Genomic DNA, 17,310 nt, shown 5'->3' with positions numbered 1-17,310 from the left:
GACTGTCAAAGAACCATAAGGTAGCAGAACATCTTCACAGTATAACTCTGGTGTTTTACATGATTGGCCAAAGAGAACACAGTGGTCAATACACTATTTTTGTACTGTAACAAAACTGAGTATCTTTTTGCCAGTGTAAACAAATACCACCAATGTATGGACATACTTTGGTATTGGAAAGGAAGGTCTTTTTACCATTGGGTATAAAGATACGTGGATGAGGTCTGATGGTGGAGTACTGAGCTGTACCTCATCCTGTTACTCTATAAATTTTAATAGCTTAAGAAAAGGTGAATTAGTGCAATCCTGTGTGAAGACAAAATCTGAGGACATTAATCAAGATCTACAAACCTTGTAAATAGCTGTATGTGGCAGTTTTGGAAGCCAGAGACTCAAAAGAAATGTCCATTTAGTCAGTGTAAGTAGTGCAGAAAGTTGTCATGACAAATGCAGAGTCATCTTGCGAGTTCCAAAAATAAATGGCTGCATTCAATGAAATAGTTGGGTAGGAAAGAACATTCCTAGGATGTTGCATATTTCTAAACACAGCCATATCATGAATTAGGACTTAAGTATTTGGTACCTTTGAAATATTTAGCACCACTTGACTATTTCTATACCCCCTTTCCCCATTGTTCAGAGGAATTGCTTTAATACTACCACTGCAACTATAACTGATACCTAGTGGGAGATGGTGTTTCTGGGGATTGCATTTCAGAGCCCATAAATCAGTATTTCAATCGGTATAACTTACATGCCCTATATATCAAGTAATCTTCAGGACTGAACCCTGGGGGACAGTGTATGAATGCCAGCGCTAATAATGGTTATTGCCACTCTGTCTTTCCTGCTATTTCAGTTTTGTATTGTTTGAAGAGAAGGAGAAAGTGCATGAAGGTACACTTGTCCACAGCAGGATCCTTGCAGCTTCTGTGGTTTTGGATACTGGCATTCATCAGAGATAGGATATTGCAGTTGGATGGATCCAGCATGGCAATTTCCCTGATCCAAAATTTCAGGATACCGCAAATATTTGGGGTTTTTCCATATCAGTTTTGCACATAGCTGAACCGATTGAGTGGCTAATGCTAAGAGAATCTTCTTCCATGGTGTTTCTCGTCTAACGTTAAGTATGAGAAAAACCCTCCTATAACTCAACATACCCAAATAAAATGCATATCGGCTCTGTCCTTGAAGAGAGATGCCTTGTGTTCTCTCAAAATCAGAGCAATGGATTTAGTAACAACCCTAAAATATTGTTTCGTATTGCTATAATTTCAAGCATCAAGTTATTTAAGAGAATAACAATATTTTGTTTCTTTCTTCCTTTTATGTTTCTCTTCTTGTTTCAGAAGGTAATTTTTAGTTCAGACAAGGCCAAAGACAAAGCAAAATAGATGTACTGAAGCATATGAGTACCAGGAATGTGATTTCCTTGACAATGATAATCCTGTCACAGCTGTCAAAATTTACTCCTTTATCCATATGACATTTTAAGAGGATGGAAACGCCATGTTAGAATAAGCAGCTATAAAGGACTCGGTCCAAAATTACCAACAACAGCAGGCTCTCCCAGGCAATATATTGTTTACAAATTTCAGAGAAATTGCTTTACCACCAATATTACATTTGATTTTGATGCTCCAGAGCTTAGTCATAACTCTTCTCTTTTATTGTGGCAAAGTTAGAACAGGCAGTTAAAAATGTTAATTTAATTTCCGCAGGGATACAGAGGAAAAGATAAATGTAGAATTATTATGCCAAAAAATAAACAGTACAGGAAATGTAATTCCTTAGGCTTCATGAGTAGTTTTAGATTTTATCAGTTTGTTGTTGAGAGAGGAATCACCAACAAATTATAATTTGTTGTCCAGTTTTTGCCTTAGCTGAAAGAAAGGTAAATTCTGGAACATTCACATGTCTAGGTGACATTACTGGTGCCTGTAATAGCTCACCCTTTTGCAGAGTGGGTTTGCAGTTCTGCATTAATGTTGCCATGTTGCAGTTATGTTGCAACACCTGCCCTAAATGTTAAACATTCCAAGCTTCATAAAACTTTTAATGGTACTGCAAATGGAAGTTAAGAGATACAGGTAAGGACGGAGGGAGTCACCTCCTCAGCCTCTATCATTTTGTAGAATACATTTTTCTTTCCTGAAGTTTCTCAATATGTTAATTTAATAACCTAGGTTGGATAGGACTTCTTTGGTAATTCCATTCCCTGCCAGCTCTTAAACTTGTATTCTGTGTTCTATACAAAGTTGTTGATAACATCTGCATCCAGATATAGGTGTTCCCTATGATCTAGTTTATACTTCCGTTTTAAATATATAGCTACCAAGCAACTTTCTGACAAGTACAGAGGAAACCAATTACTGTCTCTTCACCATCACTATCCACTTTCCTTCATGGTTGCCCTTTGAATGATGTGTTATTTGTTGTGCTCCCTAGGAAGGTCTTTGTTTGGTATTTTATGCAAAGCCATTTTAATGCATGGATTAAATATGACACAAAGTTATATTATCATCAGAAGGGCTTCTTCAGGCTATGAATGACCACGCTGTCTTGGAGGTAAAACAAAAGTCCTACTCATGTACTTGTTACTTCTAGCATGCTTTATCAGAAAAGTTTCACTGGGGTCATTGCTGAGTGCCCAGAAGGACTTTACATTTAGATATCTTTTTAATTTCATCACATTAAACTCTGTTCACCTTAAAAAGACACCTTTCTACACAGCTCTCAAAACAAAACGAAGTGGGAGTCTGTAGGTCAAACTGGAAGTAAAAAAATGAAATACATATTTTTAACATTGTGACAGAGGGCATATTTAAACTAAATAAATCAGACTTTCATGTTTTAAATTCTTGCATCAACTGATGTAACTGGTTTATTCCTCTAACTATAAATATGGCTCAGTTAAACTAAGCCATATCTTAGGTGAACTCTTTGTCCTAGTGAGTTTTAATGCCAATTTCAATGCGGCAAAAGTAGCTTTAAAAGCTTCCAGTGAGGAATAGTTCAGAAAGTCCTCCTGGCAGGAACAGAATATAGCTCTATTTATCCCAATCTTGATGCTTTTTCCAGGAGTGCTTAATGCTGGAAACAGCCAAGTCTTAAGAGACTTGCAACTCCTGTTTTTGTCCCATGTGGTTTCTGAAGCCATAGTTTAAGTGAGGCATGACAATTATATAATGATTGAAGTAATTGCTATTCAGGTGTCCAGTACATCATGATAATCCTGCAGGGCTTTGATAAAAATGTGTGTGCCTTTTTCTTGTCCTTTAATACCTGATCTATATTGTATTCTAATTATTTCCAAAGAATTTTCTGTCTGATGTATTTCTCCTCATATTTTCAGGAAAGGTGCTATACAAGATAATCTGTCACTAATCAATACATCCAGTGCACACTTAAAAAAAATATCCTACTCTGGGTCTTTTAACATGTTTCTAATTTTACTTGCCCAGTGCTAAATATAGTGCAATGCTAGTTGTATCAGAGCATTCAATCTTTCTTTAAAAGTGTCTGCTTGATGATGTAGTTTTCAACATTGATTTTAAAATTATGCTAGCTTATTATGCTAATGTTCATTTGTACTTTATGTATCATTAATATAAGACAACATGAAGTAATATTTGAAAAAAATAATTTGAAATTGAAAAATGACCGAACAATGAGGTAAACTATTCTTAAACTACTAAAAATCAACTTCCTTGAGAATATGTACAAAGCACGGATGTTTCAGTTAATAAAATGAGCATTATTATGTTGTTAGAATAGCTCTAGAACTTCAGCTCATCTCGTTCTGTAATAAAAACCAGAAGATGTTATGAAGGTATATGTTGACAAAAAGTATTCAATTAACTCACTTGTGCCTTTGAGGTGAGAGAAACTGCAGAAATGGGAGGGAACCAGTGACAGTATAGTGTTCCAGGGTAACATATTGCACACCTGAATGCAGCAAATGTAGAGAATATGGAAACCAAACCCAAACTGTTTAAGTCTATGGCATCTAAGGAAATGCTCCTGATTTTCCTTCTTACTCTGGTGGGAAAATCCATTTGTAACAGATTCAGAAGTCTTTCATTTAACATGTCATTATAAGTTTAGTTACCCTGACTGACATTATTGCAGTTTGTGCACCAACAAAGTAACTTTGAACTCTAGCAGGATTTCATCCTGGGTAAATGCTGCATGAACCAGGACCTTATTTTTGGGCAGATATAATCACAAAGTAGCACAAGAAAGAGACTCAGTATGTATGTGGAAATCTTGTTCACTTTAGTGATCTCTGTGTCAGTGGGATTGATTGTAAAGCTTGAAGCTTGCTGGTTGTCTTCAGAAGGATTAGAACGTAAGTTAATGTTTATTATTTTATATAAAATAATATGTAAGATTATTTTTATTATAATGATGTAGCATTAGGAAAGAGAAGCAAATACAACTGTACTCTGCTCAGTGTGTGTGCGTGCATTCAGGAGCTCCTGTGTTGTCAGAATATTGGTGATTTGTACAGCATATGTCTAAAGAGCAAAAGAAGCTTAGTACTGTCTTCCAGGATACCCACAGGGTACTCTGTGCCCCTCTTCTCCTATCACATCCTGCCAAACATTGCTGGAAGAGATGGGTGGTCTGACATTTAGGAGACACTTTCATTTGTATTTTCACAGACATAACATGATTACATGAGAGATAAAGGAGATGCAGGGAGAGGTGAGAGAGAGAGACACAGCGAAAAAACCTTACTGGGATTCTCCTGATGCTATTGTAAAGAGCCTAATTGCCTCTGGGCCTAGTCAGAAGGTCCAGAGTTGCTAAACAGTATATAAATTTTCCCTGAAGAATTATGATTATCCTCAGCAAATACAGAGCTCAAATGGCTACCAGACCATCTGTGATGACAGCAGTCACCAAGGGTAGTGATTCCTTAATGACTGGAATCCCAAATTACTGTACTTTTACATACCATTCTGATTACTTCTGTATGCTATTTGTAACAGATAATTGACTAAGTTCATTGTGAGCACTGAAAACCAGAAGCACTGTGATGTAGTAATAGGGATTGAACATACTATGGTTAGCACTGAAATGTTTATGTATGGCCTTTTGTGGCCACATGAATGGCAACTGTTTGATATATCTTAGTGTTTGCACCACGTTAGGTTAAGGACTCTGCTCTTGAGACATCCTGTCTTTTCCATGAAGATCCCTTCTCCTTTCTCTTCTAAGCCCTAGGCCTGTCTGTAAGTGGGCATGATGCTCACTATCAAAACAAGCTTGAGCATGTCATGTCACCCCTATGCCAGCTTCCCCAGCTTTGAAGTAAGGATACTGACCGCTTTAATGTTTTGAAAAGAAACCTGTAAAGCAAGGTTTTCTTATTTTACCAGTATCTTAGTAAACTTTGTTAGTCCACATATGAATAAAATGGAGATAATTACTATCTTCTGCTGTGAAGTGTTTTGAGATCTATAGAGGGAAAGGATTTATAAGAGGTGTTACTGGAGCTATTTCACCTTCACTTCTAAATAAAGGAAGATTTTGGTGGTGTTGCTTTGAGCAAGTGTTCTTACTTGAACTGATTATGTGTTTAGTGGATATGCTAGATAGAATGTGTTTTACTCATTTGTTCTTCATTTGTGTTATGTTCTCAGTGACTGTGACTGTGTCAAGTGGGCCCTCTGGAAGGACAAGGAGAGGTTTTATGTGCAGTTGTCAGCTGAGAATATTCAAAGCAGGGAGGATTCCAGATACCACAGTAGGAGGCAGGCAGTGAGATATATGGAGAGCATGGAGAGGGTCACAACAAGGATTTGTGAGCTTGTAGATCAGAGAGAGTGAAAGGAGCAGACAGCAGGCATCCAGGTCACAGGAAAGACAGAAAGAAAAACTTCAAGGAGGTTAAAGGGGATGGGTTGGAGTTCCCACAATTCGCAAGTCAGTGATTCATCTAAAAGTCAGGAGGCAAGGATGCATCTGTAGAGACAGACTTAACTAAGGAAGAGTTACTTATATACCTTTTAATTTCTGCTCTTTCTTTTTGTTTGCATTCTAATAAAATCTGACTTTTTATTATTATTATTATTATTTTTTATGAGTGAGAAAGTTCACTATGTTCTTTGGAGAGCTCAGTACAGGACAAGTCCTAGGCAGATCTTTCCCCAAGTTTGGGCCATTTTGAGTCCCAAGACAGGACCTTTTTCTGTCTCTGTACTTAATGAAACACTTCAGAATAAAAAACAAAACAAAACAAAACAAAACACTAGAATGGTTATTTGTTTTATAAAAGCATTTTTGTGGAAACTCTGATGATTTAGTGTTTCATAGATCTGTCTGTACCTGATACTTCTCTCACAGTGCAAATTGTCCCATTTTTGTCACTGTCACCTACCACACTGGAGTCTGGTGAAGGGCAGTTCTCTCCAACTGAAACGCATCCATATCTCAACTCATCAGTAAAACATGGTCACTCAGCAGAGTAATGGGTTCTGTGAAGGGTCAGGCCTCTGGAAGTTGAACAGTGATGGAACATAGGGGAGCTAACCACAGACCTAGTAAGTGGTGCTGAATTAGTCTGGTATAGTGATTCCTGTGATTTATCACTACCTGTTGGACTGGAAGATAGAGCTTTCAATTAAGGAAGCTCTAAGTCACCATTAAAATAATGTAAAGAACTAGCTAGCAGTGGATGAGAACTACTCCTTTTAAATAACTTTCTATTGATTTTGCAAAAATTGATGCTATCAGTATGGTGGGAGTAAGTAAGCACCATTATAAATTCAGCAAATATTCCAGATGTAAACAAGCCCACAATGGACAGAGAAAAATCAGTGTATTAATTTGCAGTGGGAGGAATCATTATTACTACAACTAAGTTTCAGAGAGTTCATGGCTGATTTTTGAAGACACCATGCTGATGAGTGTAATTGCCTTTAAGATAAGCTTTATGCTACTTAAGACTGATTACTGCCAGTGTTATTATTCATCTGAAATTGCTTGGAAAAGGGCATAAACTGTTTCATATTGAAATTGATAACTCTGGAGCCCTGCAGTTGACTAACTACACTTCCAATACATTCAATTTATATTCTGAATATTCAAGTGCTTTAAATATTTCCTTATTGATCCAAACTTATTTGCAAGTTATGTACAGGCTGAAAACTTAGTCATTTTGCTTTATATTTTTATAAATTACTAATAAGGAGACAGCAGCTTAGGAGAAGTGTGTACATAATACATCATAAAATTGCAAAACAGATATCATACTTGCATTGAACAATGCCTTTTCCTATTAGAAGGTGTTACCTATAATTACATAAAAAAGCATGTGAGTCTTAAGAAGCAAGCTTGTGTTGCTGGAGTATGATTCTAAATCTTTCATAGTGGCTAATAATTTATAATTTAGAATTCTGCAGTTGCTTGTATTGTTACGGGTGGAAACATTCCTACAGGGCACATTGCACTGGAGAACTGCGATCTTGGTTTATGGCGAAACGCAAGAGCTGTTTGGTTTTTTCTGTGTGATGAGCTGGATTCCAGGAAAGCAAGTACTCCCAGATGGGAGGATTCAGGATGAGTTATCAGTGTGTATCTATTAGTCACTGAACATAATCTGCCTTTACCCTGCCATATGCAAGTATGAAAGGGCAAAAGGATTTTGAGGCAGTTTCAAGCAATCATTTTATCTTGGCAAGCCATAGAAATAAGACAGGGAGAATGAGGAGAGTAAGTCTTCACATTTCCAATGACTGTTCCAAGCTTTCCTATGTGCTTTTCTTAAAACTCACTGAATTAAAGCTAAATCCTTGCTCCTCCATGCGGGTAAGACAATCTGGTACAAGGTGCAGTGGGGAAGGGTACACTATCCAGCTCCAAATTGTGTCCTCGTGTCTTACTACTGTACCCTTGTCCTGGAAACAGGTGGATGCTACTGGGCTGCAAAGATTCTGTGAGCATCAGCCAAAGGAGTATATGTTTTCTGCTTCAGTCTCATTTTGAAGCCAAAAATCAAGCCTCAAATGTGCTTTCAGGAAAAAGAAGATGATTGGTGATTTTCTTTCTAACTTACAAAGGGAATACCAAAGGCTGATTTGTGACTGCTCATGACTATGAGTAATACATCTTTCCATAACATAATTTTCTCAGTGAAAATGTCCTATATCGCTGTAATTGCCAATCACAGCGAAATGAGAGACAGTAAATTATTTGCATAGTCTGCTGAAATGGTAAATTGCAGGAAACAAGGACTCCTTACAGAAATATTTAAATCTTCTCTTTTAGGAAATACAGACTAACTTAAACTAGTTCTGTGACCTGTCTGCATGTTTTGTCTGATTTTGATAGAATTACTACATTAGATGTCAGCATGTAAAAGATTATTTTTCTTCTGATACAGATTTTTGCCCCCCAAAGAGCACTGAATTAGCTTTTTTGTACAGTTACATATAGTAGCACAAAATCTATATGCTAGTTTTGAGCAAGGGACACAATAATAAGTACTTCTGACTATAAAGAGCTGCAGATCTAAAATTCTTTTCTATACGATAGTTATCCATGATGGTAGACACTCAGAAGAATAAGGTCATACTTAGCTAAGGTTTATGAGTACAATTTCCTATCTAAATGAGAAAGCATTTCCATTTGAAGGCAAGGGGGTATTATGGACTCTCTTACTGTTTTTCCTACTTGTTATGGAAGACACTGTTTCCTTCAGCTAATGCTTCAATACGTTCACTTACAAATGCAGTTCAGGTCTTCAAAACATCAAAGCCATAATGACACTATCTTTTTGAAGTCTTTTATCAAACTGCTGAGGTTGACCTATTTAATTGTGCAGCATAAGATGATCTGGATTGAGTAGAAGAACATATCTATGCTGTTAGGGATTTTATTTGTGCACTGTAACAGTTTACATAAGGTCAGATTCTTAGCAGGGTAAACTAGTATTAGTTAAATCAGAGACAGTTGTCACGGTTCCAATAGCTTGGGATATATTAGTCCTCAAGAGAAGGCAAAAATACTAATTGTGTATGGTTTTCCTTGCTGCTTTATTTTGGAGTACTCCAGTGCTTTATGCAAAAGGCTGTAGTACAGTTCACAAGTGATATTTATGCCTATGATCAGTGCTTATAGAGCTGGTATTAGAAGGTTACTTCCTGTGATGATCTCTGGCATAAAAGCACTATTGCCTATTATTTTCTAAAATGAAATTTTTATATGATTTTTCTCTGATGGAGTTTATTTACTGGTATGCAGCAGTTTACTGGTTGATTGAAATGTGAACAGGATTTATACATTTATACCTGAAACCCATTCAGCATCCCAGAGGGCTGTAGTCACAGTCAAGTCTTACAGTCTACAGTTTGTCATTTCAAATCAAACTTAACTTGAATGTCTGCCAAAGCTTTGATCTCAGCCAAATTATGATTCTCTGAAATCCTTCAGGGATATTTCACATAGATTAAGCACATCAGAATTCACAAAATGAGAGAAGATTTTATCAGAATTAACAAACCTAATACTGACTTCTGTGAATGGAACTGAATGCATGAGAATCATCTACTTGAGCTGCTGACAGGAAAATTGATATCAGTCTATCTATGAGAGCAGAGTCAAATGTCTGATAGATTGGGTATGTTGGCAACCTACATCATTGCTCAACTGATTTTTTATTTCTTTATATATGATTATAACGGTCAAGGAAAGTGCAAGGATTTATAGCTCTTACTCATAGTTTCAAATTCTAACCAAGTTCAGCAAAGAATAGAAGATTATCACAACCATCTGATGCCTGTTGAAGCTATGTGAAATGAATACTTGGTCTTAGAATTCCCAGAGCCCTAAAAACTCCTTTAAAGAATTTGAACATATTCATGAGGTGATACAGGGGAGATGTTCAAGAGTCTGGAGATGCAAAAATGTTTTGCTGATTTGTCAGATGTAATTGTCTGTAGTGAATTTGTATGCATTTTTCAAAAGATAGTAAACAGGTCAGCTATCTTGGAAAGGAGCAATAAAAGCTAGGTGTGAATGAGGACTAGCTCAGAGGGACAGAACAAACTTGGATGATAAAAAAATTACGCTTGGCTACTCTACACTTTTGGCTATTGTGAGTAACAAGGAAAAGAAGAACTTTCCCCACAATAAAGGATGAAATAGCTTAGAGTGACAGTCTGACTTTATAATTCCAAAGTTACGGTTTCAGTCTTGGAATTTACTTTTTTGATCTAAATAATCCACTGAGCTGCTAGGGACTACTTGTGCAAATGAGTTTCAGTACGTGTATGATTAAAGTATTTATTGACCATTTTTCTTGTGTTTTATCTGTATGTACATGTATGTATGTATTTTTAACTGAAATACATTCAGCATGGTCTCCCAGTACTTTATTGTAGAGCATATTCTTCAGCAATTTGTATTTTAAAGTCTGGATATGAATTGAAGGATACAGTACCTTGCTTTTATGTATTGGTCTGACCAGTGTTTGCTGAAGGCATGCTCTCTTACAAACAAGGAGAAATCACAGGTAAACAGTTCCTTAACTTCTAAGAACAGAAGCTGAGTGTGCAGGACCCAAATGAGTTTTATATTGATCTGACAGAACATGAAACCAAACGTAGGGACAGAAAATGAAGTGAGGAGGGTAGTTGCTCTGAACTTTGTAGACTATGATTAAATTGTTATTGAGCACTGGAACAAGTTGCTCAGGAGATGTTGTGGAATCTCCATCCTTGGAGATACTCAAAATGTGAGTGGACATGGTCCAGAGCAACTTGGGTTAGTTGAGCAAGGGAGAGGTGGACTCTGCAATTGCTAGAGGTCCCTTCCAACCTCTACTCTACTGTAACTTTATGGATTGCAGTAACTGTGTGTGAACTAAAATTTCCAGGTATTGAACATTAGCATTCTTGGCACTTTAGACAGTGATCAGTTACAATTTTTGTCTCTCAGCATTAGAAGGTCCCATGTTACACTTAACTATGTTCAATATGTATCCATAGTTTATACAAAAATCTTTCCTAGAGCTTAGATTTTTCAGTGTAAGGATCAATTTTAACAAGTGATGTACTCAGATGCAGATATCAGCACTTCTCAGTGTTGTATCCTAGTGATGAGAAACTTTGTGTCCTATTAGAGACTGCCTTGTGGGCAAGCTGGAACTCTTGGTTGTGTATCTATTTGTGAGTATATTCAGATAACACGTTAAAAGTTACGTGCAGTCTGACTTCCTGTTCCACAACCCACCTGGGTAGTATTTCTTAGCGTGGAAATGGCAAAAGCCCCCATCCAGTACATGCCAGCTGGGCCGCTCTCCAAATAAATGCTCATATTCTCCATGATGCACGATCATGACAGGACCTCCAGCTTATGTGTGATCTAGTGGGCTGTGTTCTGAGGTCAGAGTGTCTCAGACTACAAACTGTCTTTCTGTGACAGCTGATTTATCATGACAGACATGCTCTGTAGTCAAGAGAGCACTTGACAGAAGGAGTTACTTTCCAGAGTGTGGGCAGTGTCCTTTTTGCTGCTGCTCTCCTGGGGCTGCATCTCTCCTGGGGCATTCTCAGCTTAGAACCAGAGTGGAGTTTATAGTGGTAAGGAACATGTTTACATTGCAGTACTTTATTTTAGTCTTCTGTTCTTCACAGTGATCTTTCTATAATGATCTAAACAGGGGTCCTCAAACTACAGCCCGTGGGCTGGATACGGCCCCCCAGGGTCCTCAATCCACCCCTGGTATTTACAGAACACCCACCCCCCACACCACCCACCCCTTGGCCGGGGGCTGGGGGGGGTGGAATCAAGCAGCTGCAGATGACGTCCTGCCACTTCATCCACGTGCCGGCCCCCTGTTTAAAAAGTTTGAAGACCCCTGATATAAACAGTGAAGGGTGCATTGCTGATGCATGGAACAGAGGGAAAATCAAAGGTCTGGGTATCTGCATTTTTTGTCTAGTTGGTGAGGTATATTGGTAACAAGGTAAGTACAGCGGTAGCCAAGGAGAGAGAAAAGCGCTGTAGCTAAACCAAAATCCGTAACAAATTCACAAAAGCCAAGCTTTTCTGTTTCAGTTCTTTGTTTTTTAAAGGAAAAACATAAATGGCAGAAGTCAATACTCCTCTGAGATCTTCAGGGAATCAATGGAAGAAAATGTGGTATGATTTGGGGGGCAGAGATGTCTCCTCACAGTTTAGAAGGAGATGCACTTAGTTGTGTAGTAAGAGAGTAATTCCTGCCTTTCACCATTTCATTCAGACCCTCAAGGCACTTATGTCTATATTTTCCTCCATCTGTATGCAAGCAACTTCAGTTAAGATGAATTGTGAATGATTCTGAAGGCCAAGGATATAATGTAGCCCTCAATTCTGCCATTTCTGGTGTAGTACATAGCATGATACTCATTTTATTTCCACTGTGAAAATTCTGAAATTGCAGCATTCTGACCTCGTGCATTGTCTCTCCCAGGGACCTCATTTTGATTGCTTCCCTGATGTTTCAGACAATCTGAGATTTCAGTTTGAAGCAGACAGAGTTTTGAGGTTTTTGTTGAGAAAGCACACTTTTCATCAGAACCCAAAGGACAGATAGAATTTCTTGACTTTCTTCTAGATCCAGTGAGTGAACAGAAATCAATTTCTTGTGAGACTGTTGATTCCTGAATATTAAATATTGGTGCTGAGAAACCTTTTGGAGTTTTCTACTTTGACAGCTAGCTTCTGAGGACCCCTGTTTGTGCAGTAGAAAAATCTTCATATTGTACTGGATGATTGTGGCTTGTGGTATCTCATGTCCAGTTCGATCCAATATACGCTACTGTATCACTGCTGCTGACTTGTCAGCAGAATAGAACATTAAGTGTTCTGTCCAGTCTTGATTCAGTAGTATATCTCAGTGTATGGCTTTCTACTTTATTACTTTGGAGAGCCAAAATTCAGTTGTCCTTTGGTTGCTTGGTAAGTCTTTTTATCCAAGATACCATTAATAATAGCTAAAGTCAAACTTAATTGAGTGTATTCCCTGTTGAATGTCTGTTAAAGATAAAAGGTTAAAGCAAGGTACGGAGGATATTTTCATTTTGTAAAAGAGAGAATTAAGCAGGTTATCTACAGTCCTTTTTCCTTTATTTCTCCACACCTTTAGATTTTTCAAGTGCAGGAGCCAAGCTTGGTTCACAAATGGACAGTGTAGGAGGTCAGAGATGGGTTTTAGTTTTCTGCATTCTTTATTCTATTTGGAAACTTTTGTGAGGAATTTTTGTTTCTTTCCAAGTATAAGAGACTGAGCTGACTAGACAGTTCATTAAATTACTCTGAAAGAGTGCAGTTTTGCAGTCAGTTCCCAGATGGCTGTGAGTGTCCCATGTCACAATCATTCAGGATGTTTATTATTGCTGATATGTTTGTATTCTTATTATGACTTTTTTTTTATAAACTAGCATAGTAGCCACTAAATGGGTTTTTTATGTAATATCCAAATAAAGCAGAGATGTGTTTTAATCCCATTTGTAAGGATAGGGACTGAAAAGTTTAATCAACATGCAGAAGATCACAAAGGAAATCAGTACCAAAACCTGAAAGCTAACCTAGACTTCAGTCTAAAGGCTCCAAGCACAACATCACTTCACTCTCTCCCCTGTAATTATGAGGTGGGGGAGACATTGCAGAAGGACACCAGATTCTTCTTGAAGGATTATAAATGTAAATCACATTCTGAATAAGACTAGTTAAGCATGTATGAGATTTGGGGGGTTTTACTAAGTCATTATCCCTTTGCAGATCCCTAAATCTCTACAAAAAATTGTTGAGCAGAGAGCTTTCCCAAAATATTTGTCTGAAATTCCAGGCTCTGTAGAAGCCAGGAAAAAAATTTCATCCTGTCCCTAGCACACAGAAGTCAGAGTATCAATTTATATAAAATAATTGATAAAAGTTTTTATCCTCTTCATCTGCATAAGTCTGACTGTAATGTTAGCTTCCTGAGTGACAGAATATGGCTGGTGGCTCCAGACAGTGATGATACATTTATTTCAAGTCACAAGAGCCGAGAAACTGCAAGTCCAAAACCCCAGTGGGATACTCTTTCATCCTAACTACTTGTGCAGTGTCGCTCTTCAGCTACTAGTGACCGTGGTTCTCCCATTGGAGACCTTCTAGCTGACAGCAGCAAGCCGCACAGTTTATATAAAAAATTGTAACAAAAAAAAAGGGGGGTGTGTGTGAGAGAGAGGACGACAGAAGAAATCTGTTTCCTTGTTTAAAACTCAGGGACCTTAATATTTCTAAAAAACATGTCACAGTTGAAGTGTTTTTTTAAGGAATGCAATTGTTTTGTAGATTGAGACATAAGATGCTACACTAGTGATACAATTCAATGGACAACAAACTTTAGGATGAGAAAAGACAGAAGCAAATTAGTGCTGATGACATTAACACTTCAGCTGAGCCCAGTGCTTCATGAGTCATATAATTGCTTTGCCACATTTTAGCCTTGACAATTTAAAAGAATAAAGTTTTGCTTTAACCAATGTTTTAAATCTAGGGGAAACTATAGTAAGGACATTCAATGATTCAAATTCACTGTAAGTACTGTTGGCTGAATGCTGGTTTTTGGACAATTTTCTGATTTATGTAAAGCTAGCAAAAATTTTATCAAAAACTTTTCTCTTCGTGAAAAAAAAAAAGGCAAATTGTTTTCTAGCAGAGCATAAAAGAGGGATTGCTGTGTTTTCTGTTAGAGCCACCAAAACTGTGCACAGAGGACAGTAAATTTTGTTCATGCTGTGCAGAATTTTTGTTCATGCTGTGAAGAATTTTTGAACCAGATGACAAATCCAACAGCCTGGATTCTCTGGAAGGTGAGATTTCAGTGGCTTCAAATGAAAATGAAAAAGCAATATTGAGGGACACCAAAATGAAAGCCACTTGGATGAGTGACAAACACAAATCAATCAATTTGCGTGTGCCCTGTTTCTCCTGTAGAGTTCTGGGGTCAGGAAGGCAGAGTGCATGACAGGTATATCCAAAAATGTCAACAAATGTACTGCCTTTCGCTCTTCTGTGTGTTACCACCCAACACAAACATTGCCAACAGAGGAATGGCATGTTTGCGTCGTTGGTGGCATATTCTGGGAAAGCAAAGGCATTACCCTGGCACTTCTTGCTTAATTTTGATCTCATTGTGCCATATGGTGGCATCTTAATTTTGTAGTTAAATGCAACACTTGTCTCTGCCTGCATCATCCAGATCCCTTTGTGAAATTTATGGTTGGTGAAGAGGAGATTGGAAATATTAAAGCAGGTGAGGGTGATTAGTAGTGGTCTTAGTTGCACAGTGAATGAAGTACATGGATGGGATCAACAACTGGAATAGGGAGGCTCAGGTGGAGAGGTGCAAGGAAAGCAGCAAGTGGTAGAAATTTTGCTAGAGAAACAGATGGAGATAAGCAGAATAGGGAAAGGTAGAGTAGCAGAAGGTTGGGTTAGTGGAACATCAAAAGAGACTGAAGAAGAGGAAGTGGGACAATGCATTTGTGCCAATAGTTAGCAATGCAAAGGCAGTGCGGAGTATAAGCTGTCAGAGGAAAATAGTACAGCCAGGACACCTGAATGTTAGCCCAGCCATGAATACTTCTGTGCAGGATTTAGCAAAACTTTTTATTTAGAGGAAGAAGGGGGGGGGGGGGGGGGGAAGCGTCATTATAGTGGCTCTTCAAAGTTGGCTATTTGAAGACCCATACATGGATTTATTTGTAAAGAGATATTTTACAAGAAGTGGGGAATATTATGCTAACATCTGATAAAGAAGCAGCAGCCAGTCCCTACCATATAACTATTCTGTGTAAGACCACTAGGAACATCAACAGAAAAGGAGTCACAACAAAGGGAATCATGAAGAAGGTACATGTTCCTCACCTATCTTCATGGATCTTTGCTCAGTGAATAAATTACTGAGCACTCAATGAGCTATTCTTTAAATACATTCTCCTTCAGCCTTCAACACCTTTTTCATTACAGAGCCACATAAAAACAGAGATTAATAGCTACAGCTTCAGTAGGAGGAAGAGATCTCGAATCTTCTTTTTTTTTTCCCAAAATAATATAGCTTCCCTACTCATTGGACAGCTGCATTTACAGTCAGAGTTTTATTCAAAGCAGCATGTGTCAACTTTAAAATTAATAGGAACAAAAGTTCCCAGGAGATCCTTATCATTTAAGGCACTAGAAATCTCATGAAGAACATTAGGTTTCATAAGCTTTCCACTAATTTCTATAAAAGTCCTGTATAATATGGCTGAAAATGTTCTACAGCTCTTGAATTTATGTTGGAAGAATCTCTACACTATAATTTGGATATTATTTTTTTTTGATAGCCAGTAAAAATTCAGTTATTGTCTGGATCTGGATCAGGCTGTTTCTGCTGGTTTTGTTGAAGCAGGGAATAATTTTTTAGAGAGGCACATGGGGTTTTTTTACTGTGAGATTTTTGCTGTTGCAAAAACGTGTCCTTTGCACACCTCCTTAGTCTTTCGTTTCAGCCGTTAGTACAAAGGAACCAATAACTGCTGAGTTTCAGCCAGTGTGGTGAATTTAATTTTACGATACTGGACTGTCATTGCATAGTTGCAACACTGTGTAACATTCCATAAAATCAAGCAATCTATTATCTTCTAGAAATGAAAGAGCATAGCTTTTCTTCATTCTCCTTCCCCCCCCCCCCCCCTTTGTATGAAGTGATAATATAAATCACATTTAGTACATATTTCAGGAATGCATGTTTGTTCTCCTGTGATGCTAAATAAATCTCTAAATTCAAACAGTCCCTAAAATATTTTGGGGGTTTTGCTTCTCTGTAGCATATAGACTTAAACAGCCCTATGGTGTGAGCTGATAATCTTTTTTGTTGTGTGATGAATCTGCAGGCCCTTCACAACAAAAGATCTCCTAAAGCAGCAGGGCCAATCCTTTAAGTTGAGAAACAGTATATCAATAAAGGTCAGTGTGACAATGTGATTTATTGAAATACTGTGCTGCTCCTAGCAGTTAGTATTTTATATTATATGATACACGGCAGGTATTTTTATTCGCATTTGGGTTCCCCACTGAAACCTTGTTCAACCTGTTTTATTATTTATTGTTGCCTTTTAGAGATGAAAGAAACCAATTTATTCAGCTTTCATAACCATTCCTAACAGGTACAAAGAGGTTAAGGACTAACAGAAAAAATCAATTGGTTAATAAAATAGTTAATTGACTAAACGCTTCTTCTAAAAGGCCATGAATGCAGACTGTGCAGAACCAAAGGAGGTTAGT

The sequence above is a fragment of the Falco biarmicus genome, chromosome 15 (genome assembly GCF_023638135.1).
Source record: "Falco biarmicus isolate bFalBia1 chromosome 15, bFalBia1.pri, whole genome shotgun sequence".
NCBI lineage: Eukaryota > Metazoa > Chordata > Aves > Falconiformes > Falconidae > Falco > Falco biarmicus.
The sequence above is the reverse complement of the archived record's forward strand: the minus strand, read 5'-3'. Positions refer to the sequence as shown.